The 25285-nt window shown below is 36.8% G+C and overlaps 1 protein-coding gene across 2 annotated transcripts in view; it reads left to right on the top strand.

Annotated features, from left to right (window-relative positions):
• plxnb2a.1 (plexin b2a, tandem duplicate 1) overlaps nucleotides 1–25285 on the top strand; it is a 97872-nt gene that overhangs the window by 26462 nt on the left and 46125 nt on the right. For both annotated transcript variants that reach the window (XR_009423981.1, XM_059511065.1), the window contains exon 2: nucleotides 23707–23784. The gene's annotated coding sequence lies outside the window, so the exon portion shown is untranslated. The remainder of the gene's footprint in view (nucleotides 1–23706; nucleotides 23785–25285) is intronic.

The raw sequence follows: 25285 nt of genomic DNA, 5'->3' as shown, positions 1-25285 counted from the left end.
GAAAATTCCAGCCAGGGAGTCTGTTCTGTTCTCTCTAATCAAGACCTCCTACTCAAACCTTGGCACAATCAAATCAGTCCTGAGTTCTGCTTTTTCCAAACCTGGGATAAAATCTGAAGGCAATGCAATTTGCTTGTCATTTGATATAGTTTACATTTAAACTGAAAGCTGCTGCTGGTGTTATTTATATGTATTTATGTATGTAAGTATGTGAGTGTGTGTGTGTGTGTGTGTGTGTGTGTGTGACCACAAAGCCAGTCATTGGGGTAAATTTTAACCATTGATGTATGATTTTTTAGGAATAGGATAGGACATTATTTGGCCGGGATACAACTAGGTCTAATTGAAAATCTGGAATCTGAGGGTGCAGAAAATTGCCTTTAAATTTGTCCATATTAAATTCTTAGCAATGCATATTACTAATCAAAAATTAAGTTTTGATATATTTATTGTAGTAAATGTACGAATATATAATTTTGACCCATGCTTTTTGGCTATTGCTACAAAAAGACCTCTGCTACTTATGGCTGGTTTTGTGGTCCAGGGTCACATAATTACTCAAAATCTCTCTCTTCTTTGTGTACATATTTCATTTTATCATATCAGATATCCTGTCCTTAAGACATAAATGACTTTACATGGATTTTGCATCATGAAAACTTTTCTGAATGGATTCAGAATCATTGAAGAGAGAATCACCGTTTTTTTCCCTCCCACCCCTAGTGACAACCCGACTTAACTGCCTTGTTTTCTTTTCAGATTAAATATAGCATCTAGTCTGAAGTCTAACGATTATGTTTGTGTGAAATAAGTGTTCTTGACTCCTTTGTTCAAGTTGACGTTGCCCTCCAAGGTCTTCTTACGCACTCTAATAGCAGAAATGTCAAAGCTGGTCTGAGATCAGCTTTAAAGGGCAGCATCTTGCTACAGCAGGCTGTCAGGCTTGTTGTTTTGGCCTGAGGGAAACAAGATCAGCGGTTTGCTCAGTCGGCATCGAGTGCTCTAAAATTTTGAAGCTGACAGCTCATTTTCATCAGCGTTTACACACGTGTGGCTAGTTAAGCGTGGGACTTGAGCGTTTTTGGTAGAAGAAAAGCGGTGTTGCCATAGCACCTCTTCCTGATGCAAGCTCTGGGTAGTTGATTTTTTCATGCATATCCAAGTCTTATTTTAGATGTTAATTCTCAAAAGAGCAATAATGCCATCATTCCTCTCACTATAGTGTTAATACATGTGGCTTGTTATGCGAGATTCATCAATTACTTTTATAATTTAGTCAATCCAAAAAATATGTATTTGTTTACATACAACGAGAAAAAAAAAACATTACACCATGGTAGTAAAATAAGTTATGCAGTTTCATGTTGACTTCAAAGGAATAGTTCACCCTCATGTTGTTCCAAAACCGTATGACTTCTGTGGAACACAAGTTTTTTTTTTTTAATGGTTTTATTTAGTAAGGATGCATTAAATTGATCAAAAGTGGCATTAAAGACATTTATAATTGTACAAAATATTTCTGTCAACTTTTTCATGAAAGAATACTGAACAAAAATGTTTAATTATTGCCACAAAACTATCAAACAGCACAGCTGTCTTCAACATAATAAGAAATGTTTTTTTGTACTCCAAATTTATTTATTATTATTTTTGTTGCTTATCAAGAAATGTTGTATGACTCCGTCTGTAACTGTAACTTGAATGGTGCATTTTCCTTTTATGCTTCAGTCACTATTCGTGGTAATTCCATGGAATTCCTCCTCCTAAAAGCTAAGTCAAACCAGTTTAGAACAACATGCGGGCGAATAAACTTCCTTCTGAAGTTTTCGCTCTTGATTACAGTGCTAGTGGGGGAAAAAGGGTTTCTTTAAAACTCCAGCAGGACTATGAGGTAAAAAAATATATATATATTGTGCAAAAAATGTATTGCAATGTCTGGTGTGCAGTGCTACTGTGTTTAGTACCTAAAAGTTCATTGCATTCCAGTGTAGCCTCAATTCACAATTCAGGATCCTTATGTAGGTCAGATAGAGTTAATATGCTAGCTAATTTTGCATGGCTTCTTAGAACTTTGTTTGTGAGCTTTGATTCTTCTGTGTGGTTTTTACATTTCAGAAGCAGCAGGTAAGCAGACTTGACTTCCTGCCGTCTGTTTACCAGAGATTTAATAAAGTGTAGCTTAATGGAGTGTAAGGTTTGCTTTCCAAAACGTTTCAATTTTTGTCTCTGCTGAGCAAACGAGCTGTTAATGGTGGAAGCTTTGATTTCCACACCTAAATCCTGTAGATCTGTTGTTTTAAAGTGTGTGTGTGAGAGAGATCTCTGTGTGAGGTGTTTTGTTACAGTCTAATCCAAGGCATGGAAGTTTGATTAGCCTCCTGTGCACAGATGGACTCTTCAGTGTGATTACAATGCTTTTCATTAGATTTCATCACATCTTTACTCTTTCTCCTTTCTTTCACATACACCACCTCCCCTCTTCCTTATCTTTCTTACACTCACCTCTTGATTAATCATGGGAGAATGATGGGAGGTAGATGTGACTGAAGTGAAGAGGTAATTGCATTGCAGGTGTGTTGATATGGGGACTGTTATAGACGAGTGACGTCTGGTAGATTGTCAGAAACTCAAAGTTCTCACGACTGTCACCACCAGCCATCTGATCAAGATTATTTAGTTATCACTCCACATTCTGGGTCGCTCAATAGCATTTATCACTGTAAAAGCTCTTACTTGGATAGTTCACCTAATAATCTAAGTATTGTCATCATTTACTCACCCTAATGTTATTTCATACCTGTATTACCCATTTTTTTCTTCTTCTCTGGAACACAAAAGTGGGTATTTAGATTTTTTTTTTTTTTGTATCTTATTTTTGTATTTTTGTTAAATAAATTTTACATTTAATTAATTTAATGAGTTTAAATGTACATTTTGTCATTTACTCAGACTTTATTTATTTTACTTTTTAAATAATATTTTATTTATTTATTTCGCTGTGTTTCCTGGTTTACTTAGTAGCATTTTCCTGTAAAGTTACACATATCTAAAGGGCGTAATACACTAAAACTATTTTAATTTTTTTCATCATTTACTCACCCCATATCATATTTATTTGATCAATAATCCATTGACATAATGGGTGCACAGACAAATACACCTTCAAAAACAGTTGTTCATTCAAATAGTTTAAAGGCCAGGGTGTGGGAAGTTCCTGCAAACATTGAAAAGAAGAAAAGTTTAAAAAGAGAGTTTAAAAAGGTTTTCCTTTGTCATCTTGCTGGTCTCTATAACAAACACTGGAAGTCTGTTTCCTATTGTATTTTATGCCATTAGAAACGTAACCGAAAACGGCAGAACTATTTATGCTTCAATACCATTGCCAAATAGAATTCAGATGTCTGTTTGTACAGGAGCATTAGAGCATGTGTAAAAGCCTCGACTGACAGGAAATGCATAACAGCACCATTCACATTCCTCCGTGCACGAAATAATGACAGAAAAGATTTTAATCCAATAGGAAAGCTTCGGATTTCTTGATTGGTTTTGTTTTCCATTGAGGCTCTTGAGGGGTTCTTAATGGTGGTTGCAAGTAGGGCTGCACGATGTGTCGTTTAAGCATCGATATCGTGATGTACGAATCCACGATAGTCACATCGCAGGATGTGCGATGTAGGCTGTCGTAGTTGATCCGTTATTCATTAACTGTACGGGACAGCTGCTCCCCGGCACTTCACGAATGTGATTCGCGGATTAATTGCACAGCTTAACCATCATAGAGTGAAAGTTTATAATTTGCATGTTTTTAAGTCCTGTCAGTTTAACAGGGCAGAGAGAGAGAGAGCGTGCGTGCAAGAGAGAGAGCGTGAGAGAGAGAGAGAGACAGAGGCAGAGAGAGAGATAGAGAGAGAGCGAGCGAGCACAGTCTTCAAACAACACAAGCGCTGTCTTGCTCTCTCTCCCTCACGCATATTAATCAATTGAAACGATGGTGTCGATGTTTAAATCATTTAAAATGAGAATGTAAGTGTGCTCACCCCATTTCTGTTTGTAAGAAAAAATTTAATTAGATTTCATATCGCAATATATATCGCAGAAAAATAAAATATCGCAATGTTATTTTTTCCCAATATCGTGCAGCCCTAGCTGCCAGTCAATATCAAGTTTTGTGTTTCTTGGCGTGTGTTGTGCTGCTTTTTCTCAGTCTCCCTCTGTAAGCTGAATTATAGACCCATGGTTGTAATGTTCCCTCTCTGCGAGCCAATCTCTCTGGTCCATAAATGTCACTGATTAAAACTGCTGTTGGAATTGTTGCATAGATCACTTGGTGCATAATGACTCTAATCAGCTTGTTCAGTTCATTAGGGGCTGGAAACATAATAGTTACAAATATGGGCCATCGGTAGGAGTTTCAGTGGTTCAGATACACTGAGTGTGAATTGAGTATTCCTGAGACCCCAATTCTGCTCCATCACGCTTGTGATTTGTTTGAAATGTGTGTTAATTAGGGCTGCAACTAACGATTATTTTGATAATCGATTAATCTGTCGATTATTTTTACGATTAATCGATTAATCTGTTTATGTACTTATATTTTAGTTTTTTCCATTTTTTCCCCCCTAAGTAAATTATTAATAAATGGTCTTTATCCTTCAGCATAGATTTTTAAGAGATTTTAACCATTTTGCACTGTCATATCCTAATCAAAAATATACCTGGAGTTGTTTTATTGTGTTAGTAATCCTATGTCGAACTCTTCTGCAATCAGAACACTGACCCATACTCTAGCAAATTTCACAAGGAGATTTCAAATAATGTTTTCACCATGGCAGTCCTTAGAGCTCCTAAAGTAGTTTAACATCCTGAACAAAGCTTATTAAAGAATCTTTCAGAACATATTTTCACGAAGAATAAGGATAAAACAGAATAAAATTGCAGTGCGTTGTATTTTATTATTTACTGGGAAACAGCTTTATAGCTTATGCTGTGAAATTGTAAACAATCCTTCGAATAAAGTGCCAGTGGCATGAAACCTGAATGGAACTCACAATTTAAAGTAAAATCCATCAGAAGGTTGTCCAGAAAAAAAAATTGGACAGTCACACACAAAAAACCTGCTGTGTGAAAAAGGGCATTTCAAATATCTTTAAACATTTACCTCTCTCATTCAGTCATAATTAGGCTGCACGACTGAATTTTGAACTGGTAAACGACAAACTGATCACAGAACATGTTTGTAAAGCTTTAAATGTTAACTGTTAAAAAGCAATGTTATCAGCTTTTACGACTAAACATTTGCAAACAACATTGTACTGGAGAATCTGCACAAATGAAAGTCTTAGGGGCCGTTCACATATCGTTCCTAAAAACGCGTGGAAAACGCTAGGCGCGCCGCTTTCTCCTTCTTTCCAAAGCGCTCGTGCAGAAGATCCCCTGAGGCGTCTGCCTTTGCTAAGCAACCATGACGTGCTCTCTCCTTGAAGACGCGGAAATTTCAGCAAATGATAAATGGATTTGCAGCTCAAAAAATCGCTTGCAGTAGCTCTGCTACTAAATTTATTTCAAAATGGAAATCCATATACAGCTATGATCAGCTGTTCCCTCATCTTAGCTGAGCTTTCAACGTTGTTACGGGAAAGGATGAAGCTGATTGGTTAGTTCTTGTCACATGACCCGCGATGCGCTTGCAGCATTCTGAAAAGTTGAGATGTTTTTAACTCGATGCGGTGCGGTGTTGGAAATAACGAACTTGAGCGCGCAAAAGATGCGATATGTGAACGTCCCCTTAAACAGTTCAGTAGTGCAGAGTTTACAGGTTACTCTTCTTTTTTGAAGGCTCAAAGTAAAGTACTCCCAGTCTCCCACATCCCGCTAAATGCTGCAGAGACGCTGTTCGGGAAGCACGTGACATAAAACGAGGCCAGCTATTGGCTATTCGCTACTTCTCCTGCTGTACTGGCTGAGTAAAACCTCCGGTGGCTCATTACTGCCACACTTTGGTCACCGCAGATTTGAAATATGCATGAAATGAGCCGCTTACGGCAAATAAAAGTTATTTAGCAACGAATCGATGACTAAATTAGTTGACAACTATTTTAATAATCGATTTTTATCGATTAAATCGATTCGTTGTTTCAGCTCTAGTGTTAATAGGGTGGGGAACTGAGGACCAGTTCTTATTTATAACCAGTTCAGTTTCTTTTAAATACTTGAAACAAATGCTTTATGTTGCGTTACGTTACGTTACTTTACTTTATTAGTAAATATAATAGAAAAATTAAAAAGAGATAATAGACAACTCAGCTTTCTTTTGAATGCAACAACACATCACGCATACAGCGCAACTAGTGTAGTCTGATTCAGAAACGCATGACTCTTATGAGTGGTTATTTTTAATGAATCAATCGGAGTGGTTACTAAATTATTCCTTTAATAAATCCTTTTAATAATTCCTTTCCTATTAGTATTTGATGACAAATATTAAGTTTTACTGGCTGATCTGACCCAAGAATATGTAAAGTTCTGTATTCTGTTTAGTTTGGTTTGTGTTGTGGTCAAGTCCTATGAGGAAGCCGAAGGTGTCTCAGTCCATGCCTTTTCATAGTCCTTACTGTCAAGTGTTATTGAGTTGAATGTTGTGCTGTAAACAAGGTCAAAAAGGCTGCAAATGGATTCACAAGATAGAGTTGTCATTTATATAGGTGTTATGCTTGAGAATGTGGTCAGAAAGTAAGAGTTTCTCAATGTTAGGTGCAGGAAGATATCAAGCTGTAAGAGGAAGTGAGGTTGGGCACTTATAGATGACCTTTTCATATTGCGCTGTTTGAGTTGAGCTTTGAGGTCAATCAGCTGAAGGGGATATTAAATTATGAAAATGATCTGATTATTGACTTTAGCTCTGCCCTCCTGTCTTTTTCAGACTAATAAGATGCTAACTCCTGGTGCACGACATCCCGAGATAGTAGTGGGTAGTGCTGATCTCAGCTGTCCTACATATACATTTTTCTAGCATTGTGTTAACAGGACTGAATATATTAATAGAGTAAATAGATTACATAACCATTTAAAGGTGGTTTGTCTAACTTTTATGATATTTTTTTTCTTAAATCCAAGTTGGCGAACAAACCTTTATGGCAGGCTTTTTTATTTTGAACATGATTGATGACTATCTTGCAGTTCTTCTGCAGATTTCATTTTTTTTTCTCTCAGGTGCTATCTAAAATCAGTTTTACAGTTTTTCTGACATACAGTAGATCGAGGCAGGGTGTTGAATTGGCACACCGGTTCTAGATCAGCGAAATGCGGGGCATCTTGCAGCTCGGATGAGTCGCTTTTCACGCTCTGACACAGCGGAAAATTGCTTCCAGTGATTCCACACCCACTTCCCTCTCATCTGTTGTTTTGCGTGACATTATCTGGGAAGCTGTTGTGTAATTACCAAGTTTGCAGCTAACACAACATCTGTCAGATTTAAGTAAATTTACATTTCTCCTTCTTGACACAGAACATGTCTATTAATTTTTTTCAGAAATATTTTAGGTTAAAATTTATGGAAGTATACAATTTTATTTTATTTTGGATTGTTTATTAAAGTCTACAGGCATGACGCAAGACATTTAGATTGAGGACAATTCAATCAGAGGGCATTCGGGTCTCTAGAGTTCAGGAGGAGCTCTTTTTACAAGCCAGTTAGTTAGTCCTACAGCTGCGGTACTCCACTGAGATGTGACCGACACTCATAGATACTAGCGGAAGAAATGAAGACAATATTAAAACCAGACACAAAATGGTTACACCTCCACATCCACATGCAGCTGTCTTTTGAGAACATGTAATTTGGGACCATTTAATTTAACGTACACCTACGTACAATCTCACACACCTACAGCCTGTCCCGTGCTAGGAGCTCACATACACACACACATTTACAATAGCTAATGCTCACTTTCAGAAACAAATTGCTCTCCATCCATGTACACCTGGCTGTCAGGTGGAATGTCAGAGGAAGACGTTTATATTCATTTAGGCAATGAGAAAAGCTCTATTATGAGTGAGGTGAATGAGGGAGGCAGGGTTTGACAGCTCGGGGTAATGACTTCCCTCAGCCCTCTTTTCTAGCGACAGCACTGTAGACAGTACATTACATTACCCTATGTCTCAAATCATCGTCTGATCTGCCACATTTTAATAAAGATGAATATCTCCCTATTTAAATTTTTCCTCATAATAAATTGTACAGAGATAGAGCTGTAGGCTGCGCTGACATGCTGTTTTTGCTTTTTCTTTAGCATCTTTTATTTTGCCTCCTTTAGATCCAACAATGGCACTGGGCTGACTGGTTTTGAGCTATGAGTATTTAAGTGGTTATGTTTTTGCTGTGAAGGTAATGAATGAATGGCGATATGAATAGATCGACTTGTTTGAACAACTACATATTGAAATGCACACAAAATGATGCATGTAGAAACCGAATGCTTTGGTTTGGAAACTAAAGACCGGTTGTTATTCTTGGTGATAAAATTTTTGCTCTTTGAGGAAGGAGTGTGTGTGTTTGTGTGTGTGTGTGTTTGTGTGTGTTTGTGAGGACCAGAAATTAGAATGAGTTTACTCCCTGTTGCTGCCTTCAGACACTTTCCTAGCCAAGAAAGTGCTCCATTTGATGTTTATAACTGTGGCACTATCGCAAATCTCTACACACCAGGGAAAACTGTCTTTTTTTTTGTCGTAAACACTGTTAAATCTGACCTTTGCACTCCCTGCGGTCCTTGTCTTTCTGCTGTTGATGAGTCAGACATGGACTGTCAAATCTCTGCCCTTTTTAAAGTTCTCAAATTTTATAGGAATATTCTGGGTTCAAGGTTTGTTGTCACAAAAATGATTTCAGCTTTTTTATTAGTTAAAAAAAATGAATAGATGTTGCTTTTGCAGTAAAGCACTGGGGCAAGACGGTGTGCTGAAATTAACATAAACACACATATATCCACAACACTGAAACAACCACAACTGAAAAAGAGAAAAATATATCAAAAGTGGTCAGATATTGAATGACTAGTCAACTGCTCATCCAACCCCTATTGGTTGATGACAATGTGTTTGAAAAATCAGGTTGGGAGATGCTTTAACTTGAAGTGTTCGGGCTGAATAGACCCGTCTCCTCACCCCTCCTTCACTTGGCACCAAGTCCCCAAACAGACCACAGAGGAATCTCAAACATCCTGAACACAACCAGATGTGTAACCTCAACCCCCAACCCTCGTCTTACTTCCCTCCATCTCACTCCTTCCTTAAGTCAGTCTGTTCCTCTTATTTGTGGCCTGCCCTGACCTTACAATTCTGGGTCTCTTATAAAAACAAACCATAGAGTAGTAGTGATGCTTGCAGGTCAGTGGCACTTTAAGAGATTGCAGTGCATTGAGAGCTGATGATCAGTATGACCACTGGGCAGTCTTTTTTTTTTTGCCCTTTTTTCTTTTCTTTTCTCTCTTTTGGATTATAAGGACATATCTTTGATCTTTGACCGATGAGCAGGCCCAGAAAGATTGTATGGACATTACTTTTTTCATTTTTTGTGCTTTTTAGGTGTAAAGCTGCAAAATGATGCAGAATAGATAGATAGTCAGTTGTGTCAAATGGAGGTTAAAGTAATACATTCTTATTAGTAGGTTAAGAGGTTAAGTAAATATGAGCAGTTTAAACCCATTTCACTGTGACCAAAAATAATGCTAGAATAGTAATATCTAGTTGGCTAAAATAATGAGGTGACTCGTTAAGAACGTTACTGCCATAGAACTATGACTGGTTTGATTTACCACTTGTGTATTGTGTAAATACACTGTTGGTCACATTTTTTTTTTGGTGGTACCTTGCGGGAGGGCTGGGAAAATCTGATGAAGCAAATGAAAGCACATGATACCAAGCAAAACAAATAAAACCAAATGAAACTAAGTGAAACCAAACAAAAGCTGACAAAACAAAATAAAACTGAATTAAACGAAACCAGACAAAAACAAAATAAACTAACAAAACCAAATGAAAATAGACAAAACAAAATTGAAAGAGTCCAAATAAAAACAAACAAATCCAGGTCAAAACAAAGGCAAACAAAACCAAACTAAAACAGACAAAATCAAAAGAAACCAAACAAAAAGAAAACAAAAAAAAAAACAAGAAAAAAACAAAACAAAAAAAATCTAGGTAAATCATGTGAAACCAAATGAGACCTAACAAAACTGAACGGAACCAAAGAACACAAACTAAACCAAACCAAAAAACAAACATACCAGACGAAACCAAACAAAACTTAACGAACTGAACAAATCTCAAAGTAACAAAAGCAAATGAAACGGGGCAAAACCAAATGAAACCAACAAAAGTAAATGAAACCATACAAAACCAAACCAAAGGTCTTTAGTCTGAACCTGAAGTTTTAAAGCTTGCATAACACCTTATCTATAATCTCTACTTTTTATTTTTATTTTTTATTTCTATTTATGTTTTTATTTATCATAGATTTTTTTTCAACAGTCTATATAGTTCCAAATAGTTCTTTAACTTTTTCTCATTTTCTCTCTCCCTCTAAAAGGTCCAATCTCTGTATGGCATGTGTGTCTTATCTCAGTTAGTTTTCTATAATTTGTAGGGTTTTGTAGGAGCCATGTGGTCATTGCGTTCTCTCTCACTCCTCACTGGGCCATGAGGTGTTATGCTGTGGATCATTTCTGTACTTCCTGTCCTCTCAGGCATGACAGGCTTTTTCCTCTGAACATCCAGCTCACCAAAACCTTGACCTATTGATTTTAAAACATCTCAAAAAGACCTCACACAAACTAACTCTAAAGTGCAGCAGAGAATTCTGGGTAGGAGAAGGGCAGATTCAGGTTGCTGCTGTTGATTTGATGTCAACACGGAGTCAGAAACTGACCTGCCTCCCCAGCTGTCCGACACAGACCTGTTCATTTAACAGAGATCATCTGGTGATATAAAATGTTAAACAGAGAAAAGGGGAAAAGAGGAAAATTTTATTTAAACTCGGAAATGTGTGGTTTTAAGATTTTGCATATAATGTAAAGGTAAATCAAAATGTTAAATTAATAAGAAATATTCAATAATATGTATTATTATATTATAATAAGGTATGAATGAATGAAAATTGAATGTATTTTACATCATAATGTTTTTTATTGTTTTTATATAATTATATATTTTAATAATGGATGATTTTTATTCATTATCATATTATCAGCAGCTTGTCAGTGAACAACAGCTCTGTGTAGTTAATGTTTCTCCACGTGAAATCACGCGTGTGTATATAGCATAACATAGCAAAATAGAAGCATTTTTTTTCACTAGTGGTCTCAGATGTTGGTCTCAGACCCCCCCCCCCCCCACTATATATTGGCTCTCAGAAGTGAATCTGTGTCATTTTCATATTCCTCAACATTTCCAGAATGTCTGTTATGGAGCTCTGTTGCTCCCTCTCTTTCACTCTAGTTCTTTCATGTTTGGAACATGAAAGTGAAGTCAAAATTAATTGGGTTAGGGGCTGACCGCCGTGGCTGGTGTTGCGTGACAGGGCTGACTGACTGTCGTCGTACTGAGGCAATCTCCAACACCCTTTAAAATATGCAAATGCATTTAATTTCATTGGTTTCCCAATGTTATGTTTATATTTAATGCCCTAACTTCACATTTACATTCAGATTGTTAAATTATCTAGTAAATCTATCATTATACTCTTTATTTTTTAGTTCATGGTGCAAATACATTTAAGATCTCTAATTTAAACCCCCCAAGACCTCTTTGAACTCTGAACTATAGTTCTTGGAGTTGAGACCCATGTGATGGTGAATTTTTTTATTTCTATCATCTCTCTCTTTCTCTGTGACAAGGCATGTGTGAACATTTCCGTGTGTCAGTGACTCTGCTTGGCATAAGTGCCTCTGTCATGTCCAGCGGAGCGTAATGGCATCAAGACTTTGTTAAGAGAGTTTGTAAATGTGGGTGTATTTGTAATACATGCGTTTCTGTATATAATGTTTACATCTCTTCATTCACCCTCACCAATGCACATTGAAATTAGCCTCTTGTATAATTATGCAAAAGGGTTGCTTAAAAAGGTCATTAGCGAAGTTAATGTTCATAATAAGGTGCTTTACTTGATTTTTAATGTCCTTTTGTGTGGAATTTCTTTCAAAATCTAGTTAGTTGCCTACTTAGCGTTTAAGGCTACAAAAGCTCATGCCTTATAAGATTTTTTAACAATTCAGAGGCAGTATTATATGCATCTTTGGCTTATTAAAAAAATTTCACTATGCTTTGCAACACTCTCAGTGCTTAGAAAACGTTGTTGTTAGCTTAGCAAAATGCTAACAGTAAACAAATGGAATCAACTGTGAGTTAAATCTCTTGTGTGCTACGTGAAAGGCACAGTGTGTATTTATATAGCATGCAGAGTTGTTGCCAATGTCAAGTGTTTGAAATCAGTCAAGTATGAGGAACATTTCATTTAGCGTGCTGTCATACAAGGTTGTAGCCTATGTTAGGCAGTAAACAGCGAGGTGGCTCATTAGTTTGTACTTGCACAGCAAGAAAAGTGTGGTCTAATTAAAATGTCCATCTCAAAGTCAAATCCGTCCTTGCGATTTTCTAAAGTTTCAGTAATTATAATTATGCTTGTAATCAAGAGACACAGTTCCCCTTCAGGAAAAAAAGCAGTTACACCCTTCATCAGAAAAGAGTGTAATATCCAAAACATCTGTGACTAAACAATATTCATGGAAATCTTTAGGGCATTTTATATGGTATTTCCCACCTCTCTTGTGTACAGTCATTTTCATGACACACAAAGAACTTGTGGAACATGCTAACACAACTTTGCCCCTAATGCTTCAGTTTTGTGCTATCAAGTGAGCTGTTACCATGTAGAATTGTGTGTTGCAGTTTAAATAAAACGTGTAAACAAAACCGATAATAATTTCTATATAAGATTAATTTTTTTTTTTTGACATAGCTCATTACTATTTCTGCATTGATAGAAATATTTTACATATCTCCACCATCCCAAAGTGAGAATGATTTTAGATCAACTTCCTAATTTATTCTGCTCCAACTTCTAGGTATGAGGTGAGTGCTACACTCCAGGCAGGAAATGAAGACAAGGTTCATTTCTTTTCTGTGATAAAGCATACTGCACACGGGGAGCACATAAGGAGCCACATTTTTATTTCCGCCAGTATCTGCTAAACTCATTTAAGGCCCCAGGCCGTTGGATTGTTTTCTGTCAGGTACTACATATCCTTGCTGTGCCTCACTCAATTCAAATGTATTACATGCCTTTCCCCCTTGAGACAGGAAATATGACCAAGTAAGGATCCTTTTAAAGGCCATGGCTTCCAATTCCAGACTCTCTTCAGCGTCTGGCCTAAAATATGGTTAGGCCAAGCATTATTATGCTCCAGTCTGCACTAATAAACCGCCAAAAAGTCTCTATGAGCATCAGACTTAGTTCTGCCGTCAGTGCTCACAGAATCCAGGTCAGTTAATGTGCAGAGCAGAGGGCTGGCCTTCCTGGAAGCCTCTGTTCAGTTGCCTGGGGCTTTTCCTCCAGCTAGAGTTATTCAAGTATCCAGCACACGGTTCATGAAATACTCTAAGAGAATGTGGGTAAGTAGTAAATCTTGTCTTTACAGTATGGGGGTTCAAATGGGAAGACTTCCTGCTTTATTTAGTTTTATTTTATTTTATCACTCTGAATTGAACATGAAAGTTAGACAATAGATAGACAGCTCATCCTTTTATTGAATGCAACAACATGCATACAAAGCAACCACTGTAGTCTGATAAAAGAAAAATAAAGAGACTGTGCCATTATTTTTTATGATTCACTTCTGAATCATTCGGAGTGGTTACTTAATCCATCTGGCTCACTAACCAAAAAGAGCTGAATCAAGATTCTTATTTTATTTTATTTTATTTTATTTTTAATTGTACATTTTTCTTATTTGGGTTGTTAGTTATATTTTATTATATTAAAAAATAATATGTATATTTATTAAATAAAATTAATTATATTCTTTTTTTTGTTAGCTGTGGATTTGTGACACTGCTAAAATTCTTGTGGTTCATTACACCAATTACAGCTAAATATAGATGGATATTGTGGGTGCTAAAGTTGTGATCTGAGCATTGTTATTTACTAATACTATTGTGTTGAATATGTGGTAAAAATTACTTTTGTGACATAAAATTGCTCTTATTGTGATTATATAAATATTTGTATGTGGATTGATCATATATCTGCTAAATGAATAAATGTAAATGTAAATATTACCTTCTAGGGATGAATTGTTGTATGTGGGATCTTTCTTTTTATGCTTTAGTTGAGTTCTGCCACGGTGCGTCACAGGGAAAGGTGCTAATGATTACCAGTTTCTATATTTTTAATATGGATTATTCTGCATTTGCTTTGTTCTGTTTGTCAACTGAAAAAAGGCGGATGAGGGTGTTCTCTGCAAATATCAAAGATTTATAGTGCTTCAGAGTAAACAGAGAGTTTCTGCCTGTTCTGTGTAAATGATCATAATGACGAAGGCTTGTTTCTGCACCAAAGGAAAGATCAGAGGGCATTACCACACCAGACATGATCATTCACCAAACATCTAAAATAGAGCTGGTGAGAAAATGGTGCCACCTGTAGACCTTTTTTTTTTGTGGCAGATGGAAGAGAACATAGTTTGTGGGGAAAGGGTAGCGAGCCCTTCTGCTGCTTATTGGCCATCTGTGTTTGTGTGTTTCTAGAGCATATGGCATTATGCAGTAGACATTTCTGGAAAGTCAAGAGTGATTTTGTAAGACGTTAAGAGTTGAACGTGAAATCCATTACAGGGCCATGTTATTTTAGTTCTTATGGCTGTTCCGAATATTTACTTTGAAAACAAAAAGGTCAGAGTTTGTATAGCTTAATGTCACATATTTTTCCTGATTGATTTTTTTTATTTATTTTTTGTACTTTCTTGACTTTGTACAGGCAGCACATTTCATATTTAAAACTAAACATCCCGCAAAAAATGATAGAAATGTTCTCATGGCCACCCTTACTTTCATACTCTACTCAAATGTAGGCCTAGATCAGATTTTCGAAGCAACATTGCAGGTCAAGGGTCTCAAGGGCTGGAATGCATTACGATTTTTCATCTCTAGGCCTTTTTTGATGTTCAAGATCAGTTTAGATGGCCAAGTAAACTGTCTAGTCAGAGTTTTGATCTAAAACTGATCTGCAAACAGCATTTCAGAGTCTAACTGCCCGAGGGAGGTTCATGTTAGTGTATGAAATGATGAAATATTATTTGATGCATCTGGAAATGTGACATTGCAGATCACATTTATTTCACGTAGTTTATTCGCTTAAATATGAATGCTGACAGAAATATGTTGCTGTCAGGAACTATTTTAAGCAGTGGAAGTAGAAATTAGTTCAGACTAATGCTAACAGTCTAGATATTTTTTTTCATCCCCAAGAAATAACTGATTGACCAGCACTAGAAACATGTCTGTTCTGTCAATGTACAAATAAACATGCTTAAAAACTGCTTCCGAATGCCAGTTTGTTTTAGCTTGTAGTCTAAACATACCTACACTCAAATTTCACACAATCAGTCCCACAAATGATTCTTTTCCAGCTCATTTCAAAGATAAATTGAGTACCTGCTGATGGAGTGACTTTTTACGAGTTGTTGGGTTTCTTTCTACTCTGCATACCTGTCAAGCAAGACCAAGTGTGTGTTGGATCCTGATCAGGATCTCAAAATGAAACTCTCCAATAAAAATAAAATACAGGAAACGAAAACACATCTGCTTCAAATTCCCACATCTACCAGCTTTAACGGATCAGTTAACCTCCCAAAAACGAAAATTCTGTCATTATTCATCCTTGTGCTTTTCCAAACCCATATGTTGTGTTTTTTTCAATGGAACGCAAATGGAGATGTTTTGAAGAATGTTCATGTAGCCCTTTTTTCATACAATGTCAGTTTTTTTTGTGGTCTATTAACCTTCTGAGAAAAAAAAAGATAGACAGATAATTTCGGGTGAAATACTGGTACACATGATTAACCGGTTGAATTTTGTCAGCTGGTAGAGATTTTGGGCTATTGTCTCTATCGTGGTTACATGCGCACGTGACATTGCTGTGCGATCACGAAAATGTATCATTTGCATTCATTTTTTAAATGCAAAAATGGATTAAAAACAAGCGATTTTAAGCTGCCGAAATGCAATCAGCAGCGAAAATGAACTTGGTTCTCTATATGTGCACTGAAAGGCTGTTTCTGAGCACTGTCATAGAGACGTGTGCATGTGTAGATGCTGCTCATAGAGTGCAGGAGAATTGAATGAAGTTATTTTTGTCGCTTTATAGGTCTTGAAAGGTTAAATGCACACACTTGTGTGTCAAAACGCCTGTCTTTGCAAGTTTCCTCATATACGCAGTAATTTAGGTCTTAAGTGAAAGCAAACAGCTGAGAAGGAAAACAAATGTGTGACAATATATTGAATCCAGGCAGCTCTTAAAGTGACAGCAGTCTAATATTCCTGCTGTCTGTCATTCATGTTAATCACACAACAAAAGAGAAAATCTGTCCCTGCACTTGACTAAATCACACTTGTAACTTGAAAAGAAATATATATTTAATTTACACTGAAGAATATGTAGTGTTTTTATACATTTTAATACCTTATACAATGTATGCAGCATTTCTCATTTATTTGCTCTACTAGTTTTTTTTATTGTCCTAATTTGCTGTATTTCTAGTCTTCTGATGCAATATGATCACAAATAGTTTTGTTTAGTGTTCCACAGAAGAAAGATAGTCATAACGATTAGCAAATGAGGTTGAATGAGTAATGAAAGAATTTTCTCTACAACACGTTTTTAATACAGCCCTTTTGTGCCAGGGAAAGGTGCCAGTTGACATTTTCTCTCTTTTAAATTTATTTTCTTTTTCTTTTTACAAGCACAGTGAGGAGAACCATGCTTTTAACTAGCATGGTTTAACAGATAGTATGCGGTGCTCAGAGCATGGATGGTGGTTAGCATGTGCTATGAGCCATGGTTGGGTGTCACCGCTTAAACGAAAGCAAAGATGCCTCACCTAGTCAACCCGTGTGAAGTGCTGTCTGCTGCCATTTCACGAGAAATGGATACTGAAATGTTTTTTGCAGCCCTATAATTCCTTTTACACAGACGCATGCACACTCTTACTAACTCCTCTCTCGCTCAATTTTCAGTTTGTCTCTCTCATAGGAAATTAAATTAATTTCCTCTGCTGTGAAGCATTTCCATGTGTACCATCAAACATTTTATTTTCAGAATTGCTTTGTTTTTCTAAATTGCCCTCCAAAAATGCACACACACTCACACTGTTCCTTATCCTCATCTTCACACAAGCGATATTGTAAAGTGGAATTTGACTGCGTTTGACTGTGTCGGTCGCTCTCTCTGCACCAGTCCCAGGTCTCAGGCTCGTTGTCCTCTCGTGTTAAACCGTGTCGTCTCGCTCAGGCGCTAGAGTCGCAAGGTTCTGGGTTGTTGTTGCCATGGGAGCAGGTTCCCGAGCGATGCTGCCAGGTCTTTCCAGCCTCGAGCTTTGCAGTGGGTGTGTGAGAAAGCGGGCATCATTGGAGCCTGGCCCAGTCTCTCTCTTCTCCTTTTTTCCATCTCCCGCTCTTTAAGTCTTGATATGAGTCTTTAATGCCCCAGTTCCCATATGCCACCAGTTTACTTTGCAATTTCGTCATGGGAGTTGTGCCCTCACATATTCGCATACAGAAACCACACTGCATGTATCAACAGTGGCTAATATTGATGTTTGTGTCGGGGGCTTGCTTAGTCAGTAGAATGTTGTTTAATGGTGCGTTTGATTCTAAGAATAATCATCAGACCATTCATTACATTAAAACTCTCTTGCTGGTATGCACTACAAAAAAGTCATTTATGTTATACTATATGCAATATTTTATAAAAAAAAAATCATTAAAAAGTGACTACACTACTGTTCGAAAGTATGGCTCACCAAAGCTGTATTTATTTGATCAAAGATGCAGTAAACGTTAATATTTTGAAATATTATTGAAATTAAAAATAAGTGTTTTAAGTGTTAAAATGTAATTCATTCCTGTGATGGAAAAGCCGAATTTTCAGTATTTTCAGCCGATTTCATGTTTAAGAAACATTTCTTATTATTATTATTAATATTGAAAACAGTTCTGCTGCTTAAAATGTTTGTGTAATTTTTTATTTTTTATTATTATTTAAAATTATTATTATTTTTTTTATGAATTTGAAAGTCAAAAGAACGGCATTTTCAGCATTTACCAAATCTTTTGGTGACACTCTATATAGTGACCAATTTTCAATATTAACTAGTTTTTTATTAGCATACCTATTATTATAATATTAGCTGTTTATTAATATGTATAAAGCACATATTTTGCATGACCATACATCCCTAATCCCGCCCAATACTTAAACTTTACAACTACCTTATTAATAAGCAAAGTTAATAGTTAATGGTTTGTTAAACGTGAGAATTAGACCTTAAAATAAAGTAACCAATCTTTTTTTTTATGTCTAAATGTCAATCTTTGCTGAATAAATGTATTAATTTCTTTTTTTTTTAATACAAGTTTATCTTGTTTTAAGAGCGTGTTAGGATGTTGTACCTACTGGAAAACAAGACCAAAAGCGCAAAATGATACATCGCTAGCCGTTGGCTGTTACATGCTCAGTCATGTCCTCACAGGTCAACGGGGTCTGAATGTGTGTGACTCTATGTGTGTTCTGCTCACTGTTATCACATTCTCACACACACCCACCTGTAAAAAGATGATCTCTGAACCATGCGGTAGCTTCATGAAGACTTGCAGCAGTTAAGATCGCATTTATCACTTAAGGTGGCTTAAGGTTTCAGTGCCTGGGAGCCATAAGCCCCAGAGATGGAGTGGCTAGTCGAGACAGGAAACATGGAGCTCTGTGATTGTATGTGTGGCTGGTTTTTGATTCACGGTCCTCTGCATTCCTACACGGTCGGATGTGAGAGAGACTGAGATTGCTTTTTGGTATTAATTTGATCTTACATGAAAGTGAAAAAAGTGAATAGTGACGTGACATACAGCCAAGTATTGTGACCTATACTCAGAATTCGTGCTCTGCATTTAACCCATCCAAAGTGCACACACACAGCAGTGAACATACACACACACACACATACGCCGTGAACACACACCCGGAGCAGTGGGCAGCCATTTATGCTGCGGCGCCCGGGGAGCGGTTGGGGGTTCGGTGTCTTGCTCAAGGGGCACCTATTGCCGGCCCAAGATTCGAACCCACAACCCTAGGGTTAGCATTTAAACTTTCTACTAGGCCACGACTTCCCTAAAGAAGACAAATAGGTAATGATGCTGTTATTACCTATTTGTTGCCAAACATGCCAGACAGTGCCTTTGTTCAGTCTGATCCATTCTGTGAATTTGCACAGAAGAAATTGTGATTCAAGGCTCTAAAAATTGTCTCTTCACCCTCCCCTTGCACCTGCTGGTCTTGACCCAGGAGCTATTATTGATAATGTTCTCACTCTGTAGTTTTTGAAACAACTCAATTCAAAGCCAAACTAGATTGCCTCTATTATAATCAAGCGGTACTGGAATAGCTCAATGTGAAGCACATTCAGTTAATGGACACACTTGCCTATTTTTGACACTGTGCAATTAGTCCAACCACTTTATTTTCCCTGTTGATCTAAAATGTATGCGTATATTTTTTTTATTTAGTCTTTATTATATTTAACATATTTGAATCAGTTTGATATATTGAAATATATTATTTAGTAAATGTAAATACACATGCATTTACTTAGTAAATGAATGGATTAATATGAATTTTAAAGAATTTATTTTCTAATATTTATTAATTTAATTATATAAATATGTATCTGTTTGATGGATAAAAAAATAACATATAAAATAACAAAATTGTTTTATATTTTTGACTTTTGAACTGTAGTGTAGTCTGTGTTTAAATCATGTGTAAGAGAAATGAAAGCCACCTCAGCAAGATCATTTTGGCTGTAATCGTATACTCTGAAAGGTCAGAGTTCACTCACAATAGGTCAAAGTCCTGTTTGGAAGAATGTCTGGAATGTGAGGGTCTGAAGCTCAAGCACAGTTGAGTTTCGCAGTATTGTGCTAATTGTTGATGGTGTCAGTTGTAACATTACCTCCTGTTTTCCTGACCATTTTGTCCTCACTCACACACACCTCTCTGTCAAATCATTGTGGCTGTTTGTGTGTTAGGTCACAGATTGTGGTGGCTCCACCAGTGCTTCAAGAGTCGACCTTAAATTTGTGTTTTATGCATATGTGTGTGTTTATAAAGCGTTTGGTGGTCTACAATTGTTTGCAGACTATGTCTGTGTGCGTGTGTGTTCTTGATCATAAAGGTCATCTTGTGGTTCAGTGGTTGCTTCCAGACAGTGTGTTTTGCCTTTTTGTATGTATGCATGGCTTCTTCATAACTTCCAGCCATAAACTTTCCCAGCCGAGTCTCCGAGCCCATCCTGGCTGAAGATCTTTCCTGACATCACATCATGCTCACCCTCATTCAGCACAATTCACCATCCTCCTCCCTCTGGATCTGATTGGATTGATGCTTGGATGAGGGAATGCCAGCAAAGGATCTGCATTTTTAACTTCCGACCCTGACGTTTCTTTCATCTGTCAGTCAGCGCTGCTCAGTTGCGGTGTGTGTGTGTTTAATGAGTGGTAACTGCAGGTTTTGAAGTTTTTGCCAGTTTTTTGGTGGGTTTTTCACTGCTGTGTTGTGCACCAGGAGCAGACCAACTCTAGCTGTGGGACAGATTACTGAAACAGCCCTTCACTTCCTTATGGGAAATATTTTTAGGAACGGTCGGGTTCTGGCACGTCACGCCTCCCGAGTTTTGAACAAAATTCTGAATGTTTTGGACAACTTACTCCTAAAAGCTCTGATTACGGACAGCCTTTGTTCCTCACAGAGGCTTTTTTTCTGGCTCGCTGGCTCCTAAATGCCTCAACGCTGTGTTTATGGAAAGCCCCTTTTTGGACTTTGTGTAGTTTGTTGATAGAAGTTTTTGTGTGTTTTGTCTACATGAATGGATCATATCATGCAGATTGGCTTGTAGAGAAAAAGAATGACTTGCCTTTTGGCCATGAACCTGTACGTGCATGTTTGTGGGTGTGTGTGATTGAGGAGGAAAGCGACAGAAAGGGATCAGAATTCAGAAACACGACTACACACATCTGTTTCTCATTGCTCAGTCCACAAAGGAGCCAAAAATGATGGTGAATGGCAACATATACGCACTGAACTCAGTGAAGGAGAACATACATTGGGGCAGCAGTGAATGTAGCATGACGTTCAAAGCCCCTTCTGCCCACACCCAAATCCCTTTGACCCCTGACACCGGGCCTCTGAAATCATCAAACAGCCCAGGGCAACCTCAGCATATGTGGAAGACATCAGAATGAATGGACACACACACATTCTGATGGGAGGATGTTGGCAGACACAGATTATACATTATTAACAGCGAAATGAAATGAGAATAGAAATGAGTGGATGTTCTAGTGAAATTAAATAATATAAATATTAAAGGGATACTGTATTTCACACAAATGAAAATTCTGTCATCATTTACTCACTCACATTACTCACATTTTTACATCAGTACTTTGGTTACCACATTTCTTTAAAATACTTTATTTTCTGTTCAACGAAAGAAAGAAACTCCGTTTTGGAACTTGAGGTTGAGTAAATGATAACATAACATATATATATATATATATATATATAGAAGAAACTTCTTTCAAAAACATTAAAACTTTTGGTCTATATATATATATATATATATATATATATATATATATATATATATATATATATATATACAGTACAGACCAAAAGTTTGGAAACATTACTATTTTTAATGTTTTTGAAAGAAGTTTCTTCTGCTCATCAAGCCTGCATTTATTTGATCAAAAATACAGAAAAAAATGTAATATTGTGATATATTATTACAATTTAAAATAATTGTTTTTAAATTTATTATACTTTAAACATTAAAAATAGTAATGTTTCCAAACTTTTGGTCTGTACTGTATATATATTTGTTTTTTTTACTTGTTTTCAACCTACCATTGCCCTTTTACCCAAATTCAGAAGCCTGGATTGGAAAATTTTTAACATGACATTTACATGACCATTCTATATTGTGAATATAGTCAAAGCTAAATGGTATGACACACAAAGGATTTTTGGAAACTAAACATTATTATTTTTCTTTGAAGAGAAAAAGCTGAATTAGGGAGAATCGATAAATTATGAATAATTTACTGCCATTTATTGAATAATGTGCAATCATGCAATCCATAAAAAGTCTGAAATAAGATTATAAGCATTTTAAAATATATTCTATATAAATATATAATTGCTATTATTATTATTATTAATAATATTATTATCTCTGTTCTCTTTTAAGTTTTTTTTTCTCCCTGTTTTTCCCATTACTGCAAAAACACAAAACATTCTAATTACATTTCACAAAGAAAGTATATTTCCCCAATGGCATAGTATTTTTTATTACCAAGATGATATAATAGAAACTGGGTGGCAATTAAATGTTGTCTGCTGTTTAAAAAAATAAAATAATAATAGTAATAATAATATTAGACATTGTACTGTACTTAGATTACTGGTATTTCATTCAGATCATTGTCACAGATTCAGAGGAGTTGGTGTATGTGAGCTCATCTTATTAACACAATGATCACTCTGAGAGAAGAGAGACAGGTGTGTGAGTCCGCATACACGGATAAATGCTCTTCCGCTTATGCATGGAAGGACTCTTGAGGGACTCATCATCTGTGACGTTAGCACTAATGAAACATGTCTGTCGTTTGCCCTCATCACGTTGTTCAGCTGTTAAACCACATTCTCTCTAGGTTAAATCCGGCTGTTCTGCTCTTGCTGTTGATTACTGTAATTTTCGTAACACCAATCTTTTCCTCACCGATGGCTTGACCACAGTGAGTCTGGTTCCAAATTGATTCCAATAATTCTTCTTTTAGTATCGACTTGGTTTCTTGGCTTTTGACATCCCCAATTCTACCTCATTTTGGTTATACTGTGAGCTTTATTTGACTCACTTTGGCAAAGCCCGTCTCTATTGTTCTTTTCTGTCTACAACACCCACTGTTAGAAAAAATAGGCCATGTCCAATAAAAGTTCCTCCTGCATGTGATTCAACACACATACACACACATTCACAGGTATTCAAAGTAACCCAGACAAGTCATCATCGTCATCATTCCTCCTGTATTGCTCACTCATTGACTCAGTACTTTACCGTGCTCAGTTTTATGTCAGTATTCAGCAGTTTAAAGTCTATTGTGGTCCAAACTATGCCCTTTTAATTCTCTCATAGGTTTCATTGCAAATTTAGCATTTAAATAATTGAATCAGGTTACAGAATGGGCTAAGCCGAGGCATAATTGACTTTAGCCTCATCTGAGTGCCTGGCACAGAATCGGGAATGTGCTCATTGGTTTTTTTTTTGTGTGCGCTTCTCCGTCCATTTAATGTAATAATGCCCTTTGTTCTTTCTTTCTTTATTGTAGTGTTTCTGCAGGAGCACTCAAGAGGATCAGAGGACACAAAAGAGGCGGAGGAGGGCAGAGAGAGGGAGAAAGTGAAAAGTAAGTGGTGAATAAGGAGATGTAGGACTGTGTTTGGCAGTAAGGATTGGGGATAGGCAAGTTAATCTACATTTTCATCTACATTAATTTTGGTCTTAGCTTTACTGTTTTGTGCTTTTAAAGGGATGAATACCAAGGTGCAAGTTTTCAGAAGAGGGTTTGGCATGCTGACAGATGCGCTTTAGCACGCTGTTAGACTGTCAGTGGTGTAAACGCTCACAGTGAAGTTTAAAGCATCACTGCTGCGTCCATCCAGAAAGCACTTTAACACATTCATCACCTTCAGGAATGAATTTCAAAACAGACCCCAATCACAGACCCCAAACTGAACGGTAGTGTAGATCCATTCTGATCATTTGCTCTGTTTTTGAAACAATGCATCCTATGCACATTCTGTAGAAATAAGCATGTCGGATCTCATCATGGTTTAATTTTTTAGGGCTTGTCAAGTAATTGTTCAGAAAACTCACCACCAAGTTGATTATGAAAATGTAGATTTCCACATTCCTCTTGAGGTGTAGTGGAAAAAAGGAGTAATTTAATAAAATAAATAGCTTTTCCTTTCTCTACTTCACAATCTGAGAATCAAACTAAGTAGTAGAGAAGGCGCCTGAGAGCGGTAATCTCTCTCGAAATTGTCTTGAAGGTTTCTCTCGCCACTCCCTGATCTCCTGCCCTTGACTCACGTCTGCTATTGGCTGCTTCGGTCTCTGCTGTCCTTCAATAAAGGATTGGATCCATGCTTTTTATACAAAGAAGGTCAATGAAACATGAAACCAGACCCTCCAACCACAGGAAAAAATGCAGGCGCTTTCAGTACTCTAAACACACTCTGTCTTTCCACCCTCACCTTATTGCATTTATATTGAAGCCTGAGGCAGTCTGGTTTTTTTCATGAGGTGGTGAGAAAATTCTGATTGCGAAGCAGATTACGAGCTGCTCTTGATTTTGCTATGAGATCCCGACACCTAGTTTTTCTTTTTGCCGGTTATTAAGCAGGAACGGTGGACACTGAGCTCCTATTACAGAAAGAAAGTATTAGCTTCACATACATAAAGAGAGAGCGAGACCTTGGTAAATGCTGCTCTGCTATCGCAAACCATTTTTCATAAAGCCTCAATGCGGATTTTGCCTCAGTCGCTGACAGTGATTAATAGCTCAAGTCAGTCACGTCACTATGATAATAAGTGTGTGTACGCGTTTGTTTCTCAGTAGGTGATTACACCCAGGAAGCGTGCGATATTGTGTGTATATTCTGTCTTTTGCAATGCTGGAAGGTTTTAGTAATGTATGTTCACCAGCTAAACTTTCACCTTTACATAGAGATAAACTTGTCGCTTCAGGCCATTTCCTGAGGCGTAAAATCGTTTTGTACTGTCAGTGGTATTGATGTGACTGAGATGAATCAAAAGTAGCTGAATCAGAAGTTTTCTAGTAGTAGCTTAAAAAATGTTTCAAAATGTTTTGAAAGAAGTCCAAGGCTGCATTTATTTGATCAAAA

This window comes from Carassius carassius, chromosome 26, assembly GCF_963082965.1.
Source record: "Carassius carassius chromosome 26, fCarCar2.1, whole genome shotgun sequence".
NCBI classification, from domain to species: domain Eukaryota; kingdom Metazoa; phylum Chordata; class Actinopteri; order Cypriniformes; family Cyprinidae; genus Carassius; species Carassius carassius.
The sequence above is the reverse complement of the archived record's forward strand: the minus strand, read 5'-3'. Positions and strand labels throughout refer to the sequence as shown.